At 42.3% G+C, this 7,214-nt stretch overlaps 1 pseudogene; it reads left to right on the top strand.

Annotated features, from left to right (window-relative positions):
• The first annotated feature begins 2,613 nt into the window (after positions 1–2,613).
• LOC148026378 (probably inactive leucine-rich repeat receptor-like protein kinase At5g48380 pseudogene) lies at positions 2,614–5,233 on the top strand (annotated as a pseudogene).
• Positions 5,234–7,214: the final 1,981 nt, after the last annotated feature.

The following is a 7,214-nucleotide window of genomic DNA, read 5'->3' as shown; positions in this document are numbered from 1 at the left end:
GTTGTAGAGGAGGTATGCTCTGAAAAACCTCTGTCATATGCTCATTTGTGTGCCTTTGAATGTGAGGCTTTTTTCCATGTTCCCAAGGATAAATGTAATAAGCTGGATCTCAAGTCAATGAAATATATCCTTCTTGGTTATGGGGATGAAGGTGAGATAGAGTATCTCCTATGGGATCCATAGGCTTGGAAGGTCATCCATAGCCATGATATTGTTTTTCATGATAAAAAGTTTCATAAGCAGCCTGAGTAGGTAGTTGAGGTTCACAAGGCGATCTTTCAAAAGGAGCCTCCTATTGCCATATAGCCAGTCAGACAACCTCTGCAATTAATACTCTAGTGGCCCATGACAATGATGATAGACAGGATGTTCGAGTCCCATCGTGTGTTTTGTGAAAGTCAACTAGAGATAGCCATTAGCTTAATTGATATGTACCCTCCATGGACTATATTATGGTGATAGATTCTGGTGAGTCTCTTACTTAGGAGAAGACTATGCGTCGGGGTGATAGTCACTCTTGGGGGGGACTATGCAATCAAAGTTTGATTCATTACAGAAAACCATACATGGGATTTGGTTCCTTTGCCTAGTAGGAAACATGCATTGCCATGCAAGTGGATGTTCAATTTGAAAGGTATCCTCGATGCCCCAAGTTAGTGTATATGACGAGATTGGTTAGTAAGGGTTTTACGTAGGAGCATGGTATTGACTTTGGTGGAGTCTTCTCCCTTGTAGTCAAGATGACTATCCTATGATTGGTTTTGGCCTTAGTTGTGTAGTTATATCTAGATCTTAATCAAATGGATGTGAAAATGACTTTTTTGTATGGGGACTTGCATGAGGATATCTGTATGTAGAGACCTATGAGCTTTATAGAAAAGGGCATGGAATACCTAGTGTACAAGTTGAGAAAGAGCCTTTAAAACCTTAAGTAGGCACCTAGAGAATGGTATCACAAGTTTGATGCTTTTGTACTTTTGTAGGGATATACTTGATGTGATATGGATCCGTGTTTATACATGAAGAAGGCTTGTGATGGTAGTCTTATTATCTTGGTACTTTATATAAATGACATGTTGATTTCTAGGAGAGCTCATTAATGCGAAGACAAAGCACATTGAGGTGCGCTATCACTTCATCAAGGAGGTAGTAGAGGACAAGTTTATTTTGCTTTTATATATTCTTTAAGTGACTATTGAATAAGGAAAGGTCGGTCACACATTATGACTATTGTAGTTTCCACATCTTCTCTCTCTCTCTCTCTCTCTCTCTCTCCATCCTCCATAGCTCACATCTCTCTTGCTTCCACTTGCTCATGCGTCTACTTGAGCTTCTCCCTTCAACGAGGAAGAATACCTAGACATGGCACTCATGCTTGAGGATCTCTAAGCAACACCATGGAATATTAAATTTGTAAAGCATGGGAAAGTTTATATTGTATACAACAAGATATAGATGCAAATGAAATTATGGAGAAAGATTTCATGAAATATGGAAGTAAGGTCTTGGCAAAGTATAATTAATTTAAGCTAGATTTAAATTATATGCACTGATGGTATTGAACCCTTTAGCTTCTATGCAAAATATAGATTTGATATCAAGAGAATTGCTTAAGAAACAGTCTTTGAAGTTGTTCGAGAGGAGTCTTGGCAAACATATAAAATCCAAGAAAACTTTGCAATCCATCAAGATTGAGATTATGCTTGTATTGGATTATTGAAAATGTTCTCCATGAACACTGTATAGGGGCTAGAAAAGGTACACACACTAGAAGAGTAATATGTTCCTTATAAGTGCAAGAAAGAAGGAAATTTTTTAGCTTGTGTAGGTCTCCTTTTTGTCTCTCAATGTGACTAACTTTCCTTCCACAATGATCTCTTTGTTTGGTTGCTTCATCATCATGAATGACTTCTCTCTCTCTCTCTCACTAAGCATGCAAAGCCCTTCTTGGGTTGCATCTCTTGATAATGAAGCCAAGTTTGGTGGCACTTCGTCAGTTCTTGTATTATATACACTTGCACCATGTATTTCAATATGAGACAATAGTTTCAATGTGTACAAGTAGCATCTTGGTTCATAGTATAAATTACCCGGGAAACTCGACCTATTTGACATATGAGATGTCTAGAGAATCTGCACATGGTTGCACTCTAAATGCCTCCAAGTTGCATCGACTCCCATTTTGTTCTATTCTTGATAGTCTTGCGCTCAAAATAAAAAGGTGGGGAAATGAGTTTTGTCAAGCATTGGGTTGGTGATATTCTAGAAGTTTTTTTTAAAAGGACACATTTTGTATTAAGGAGACATATTTACAAGACCATAAGTGGTGGGGCGAGCCGCGATACTGTAAAAGACTAAGGGGCATGTCACACGCAAGTACTATAAAGTCTTGAAAGTAAAGTAATCCCCTTTTAGAGTAAAAAAGAGGGTTCGAAAAGGGTGTTGCATATGCATGAAAACATGGCCCTAGAGGTTGTTGAAAATTTGGAATTCATTTAAAATTTTAATAGATTAAACTTGGGATTGATACCCATGGAGCCCAGCTTTGACTATTGATTGTGGGCGGTGAACTTTTGAATTTTGGATGAAGGGATTTAAAAGGGGAAAGAAAACAGAGAAAGGGCCAAAACAAATGAAGTGGAATTTAGGAATTTGGTACTTGTTGGGCTCTCCATCATCATCAAGCTTCTGAGAAAGAGCCACCATGGGTTGTTTCATCTAGCAGAGAAAATTACAATCAGAGCATCTTCTGGTGTCTTAGGGATCACCACTGCTCCAATTCTGAGGCAAAGGAAGTGGGATCTGGTAATTTGGCAGGCCCCTGTTGTCTACCTCTTCATCATAAGCTTCTGAGAAAGGGCCACTATGGCTGTTTCATCTGGCGCGGGATCACCATTGCTCCAATTCTGAGGCAACAGGGGTGGTGATCTCCTTCCTGATCATCATCGTCGTCAGATCAGGAAAGTCTATTAATCAAATTTCATGAAGCTCTAATTCATAATCAATCCCATCACACAGGCATCCATGAAGCTCTGTCAAATGCTGCTAGCACCCTCCTTCGTGATCCTCCTCCTCCTGCCCTTGTTGCCCCCGGCTGCCTCTGAGGACGACATTCCGTGCCTGCTTGCCTTCAAGGAGGCCGTCACAGATCCCGGCAGCTACCTCGCTGGGTGGAACTTCGAGAATGCTTCCGCTCAGGGTGCTAGCGTCTGCTCCTTCACCGGCGTGTCGTGCTGGAACACCCTGGAGAACAAGGTCCTGTCCCTCAAGCTCCCCGGGGCGGGCCTCTCCGGCACGCTCCCGTCGGCTAACCTCACGCAGTGTCTGTCACTCACTATACTGGATTTGTCTGGCAACGCATTCTCGGGCTCCGTGCCCACAGACATCTGCACGCAATTGCGGTTTGTGACAAGTTTGGATCTTTCCAACAACAAATTGACTGGACAGATCCCTGACACGTTAGGGGATTGCGAATACCTGAATTCTCTGCATTTGCAGCAGAATCAATTCACAGGTAGCCTTCCATGGACAGTTGGGCTTCTGCCCAGGCTCACAGATTTGGATGTATCTTCCAATTCTTTGACAGGGCCCATCCCATCTAGCTACACTAACAGAACCACCATCGGCAAGGTGTCCTTCAGTAAATCTGCATTTGAAGGCAACTCTGGCCTCTGTGGTCCCCCTCTGTCTAAGTCATGCTCCTCTGGCTCTAATACTGCCACCATTGTTGGGGTCGTCCTGGGTGCTGCAGCCATCATCGCATTGCTTTTATCCTTTGCCCTCTGGTGGATCCTCCTCCGTGCCCAGAAGAAGGATCGTGCACTTCTCCGAGATGAGCACAAGTGGGCGAAGCGCATCAGGAGCCCCAAGTCAATCACTGTCTCACTGTTTGTGAAACCCTTAGTGAGGCTTAAGTTCTCTGACCTTATGGCAGCTACCAATGACTTCAGTAAAGAGAAGATAATTGCATCGTCGAGAAGCGGAATTGTTTACCAGGCCTTCCTTCCTGATGGGTCCATGCTTGCAATTAAAAAGCTTTGCACATCACCCTTTACAGAGCAGCAGTTCAAATCGGAGATGAGCACACTAGGGGAATTGAGGCACAGGAATCTGGTTCCGCTCTTAGGGTACTGTATCGCAGGTGGAGAACGATTGCTGGTGTACAAACACATGATCAACGGGAGCTTGAGGGATTGCCTTCATGAGCTGCCAGAAAAGAGCAAGCCTGATTGGACAACTCGCCTCAGGATCGCAATTGGAGCTGCGCGTGGTCTAGCCTGGTTACACCATAGTTGTAACCCTAGGATCATTCATCGGAATATTAGTAGCAGCAGCATACTCCTTGATGATGAGTATGAAGCCAGGATTACTGACTTTGTTCTGGCTCATTTGATGAATCCTGTTGACACTCATGTAAGCACCTATGTCAACATGGACTTGGGAGAGCTAGGATATGTAGCTCCAGAGTATGCCAGAACACGGGTTGCCACAGTGAAGGGTGATGTGTACAGCTTTGGGATAGTGCTCCTAGAGCTCATTACCGGTCAGAAAGCAGTAGAGGTTTGCGCTGAAAGTGGTTTCAAAGGTAACTTAGCGGAGTGGATTGGATATCTTTCAAACAATGGTCGAGTGACAGAGGCCATTGACATGTCATTAAAAGGACTTGGTGCTGATGATGAGCTTAATCAGTTCCTCAAGGTTGCTTGTGCATGCTTTTTGTTTGCTCCCAAGGATCGACCAACCATGTATGAGGTGTATCAGCTGCTAGGAGCAATTGGCCAGAAGTTTGACATTACAGATAGCGATGATTTACCAATGTACACAGAACCCATGAATGGGAATATCACAGAATGAGCTTACCCTGGTGCGGGGAAACTGATGCCCAATGAGAAAATTTGTGCTCTTAACATATTGTGTGGCTTGGGTAAAGAAGGCTTAAACTTTAGCTCACCCTATTCCACCCCTTGGTATTTGTACTTTACTAATGTCATTCTTACAAGGCAACTTGTAGAGAAATGGTTGCTGCAAAATTTCATGGCTTTAAAATTTTCAACACAGGACTTGGAAGAGATGAAGAAGCTGGATAAGAAGTCTTGTTTCCTTGCAGCAGCATCTGTTCACGCTGTATTTCTGAAGACTGGATTAATAGAATGCTCTCTCTTGTTTAACCTGTAGTACCAACATTTTGTGGATTTTTGAGACACTTTGGCTGCTGCTCTCAAGGAGCATATTCTAACTTGGAGCTCAGAGAGAGAGAGAGAGAGAGATTGTTTTCTTCTCGGTGTATCTGTTGCTTTCAAGGTTTGGAGTTGTAGAATGATAGCTACTTGCACCATGGTCATAGCAATCACATGGATAGATTCATATTTGCAGTGTATCTGTTGCTTTCAAGGTTTGGAGTTGTAGAATGATAGCTACTTGCACCATGGTCATAGCAATCACATGGATAGATTCATATTTGCATAGGCTTTCCATGGCAAATAATCTAAGAGGGGAACATTACCCTTTTTCTGTTAGTAGTGTACATTCTATGGGTCTTAGGCTCTTTAGTGGGCTTTGTATTGGGTGCCTCTATGGGTACTTGCGCATATCCCATTTAGGGGTAGATTTGTCTGGAGTCTCATCCTAGTCTATATATACTTTGATCCTCCATTCTTATAATGTCGGATCACATCGACTTGGAGAGAGGGAGTTTGGAAGTACCATTAGTCACTACACTTGCCATTCACCTCAGTGGTTTGTGCAAGGATTTTATTGCACGTTCATTCATTATTTGAGTTCTATTCTCTCTTTCACAGCTCATTCTTCTTAGAGTTCAGCAGTTGTGTTTCTTTCCGTTTCCATTGCTTATTCTCACATGGTATTAGATGACCAACATTGCTGGCTTCGGTGCTTTGCGCTGCTGCTATTCATTTTTTCAGGTATTGAACTATTGCATTTGGCTACTTCTGGACCTGTTGTATACTAGCCGACTTGTTCTTATGTTGGGTGACCTGTTTTGCTGTTCGTCTAAGCTGCTGAACTTTGTATTTTCACTGCTGGAGCTTCTTGTGGCCCATATTTTTTCATCTTCAACCCTTTGTCTATTGGTGTCAACTTATTTTTGTGCTAGGGGAAATCCTTTTGGCTGCATGCCACCTATTTTGTTGCCCAAATGGAGCTTATACCCTTCCTATTCCAATGCCACCAATCTCGTTGAAGGCTGGAACTGCTGTGTTTGGGCTGCTGCACTTGTGGCCATGCTGTTGCACATCTCTATGATGTTTTGGGTTTGTGTTTTGTGTTTTGCATTTTGTGTTTTCAACTATGGAGGTATGCTGTGTTGGTTGTGATTATTCATGATACTCCTCTTCTACTCCCATTTGTGTGTTTTTTGCTTGCTTGTGTTTTGTTTGTGTGTGTGTGTGTGTGAAAACTGTGTTGTGAATGATGAAACTATTGATTGTTTGGGTTGGTTAACCATGAGCAGCCTAGGTATCTCTTACTCTCTATTCTACATTATCGTTTTTCATATGTAATGAAGAGAATTGGAGAGGGAGAAGAGAAGAGAGAGAAGATTGCAAGGAAGAGAGAATGAGCAGCCCAGGTATCTCTTACTCTCTATATTGTACGTTATCATCTTGCATATGTAATAAAGAGAACTAGAGAGAGAAGAATGCCTAGAATAGAGAAAGAGAGAGAATAGGAGAAAGACTAGGTAAAGAGAGAGAAAGATGGAAAGAGAGAGAGGAGGAAAAGAAGCCATGGAAGCTTGGAGAAGGTGAAGAGACTAGTTGATTGATGATTCCTAGATGCCTTAATTGAGTCCCTTTACACCTTTTATACCCCATTAGTGTGATTGGGTATTTTTTCGTGGTTTCCATGTGATCTCTCTTTATATTCCATCCAGATAGTCCATTGAGGTGTCAGTGAAAGGTTTTAGCTAGTTGACATGAAACATATTGTGAATCTTGGTTGAGGAGGGAAGTTCTAAGTAATAAGCCAAGTCACCAACTCTCTTTATGATCCAATATGGGCCAGGTTTTTATTACTGCCATCCTTGAGAGTGGAGTTACAAGATTTCGACACTTTAAAAAGGACTAACTCTCCCATTTGGAACTCCGTGTCATTTCTGGTCATTGGCATAGAGCTTCATATGATATTATGCTTTTCGAAGATTCACCTTACATTGCTGAAGCATGGCATGCATGCGCTCTAACTCCTCTTTAGTCTGA

This window comes from Lygodium microphyllum, chromosome 13 (assembly GCF_053477565.2).
Source record: "Lygodium microphyllum isolate KBCC chromosome 13, Lygodium_microphyllum_v1.1.10, whole genome shotgun sequence".
NCBI lineage: Eukaryota > Viridiplantae > Streptophyta > Polypodiopsida > Schizaeales > Lygodiaceae > Lygodium > Lygodium microphyllum.
This window is presented reverse-complemented; position numbering and strand designations above follow the sequence as displayed.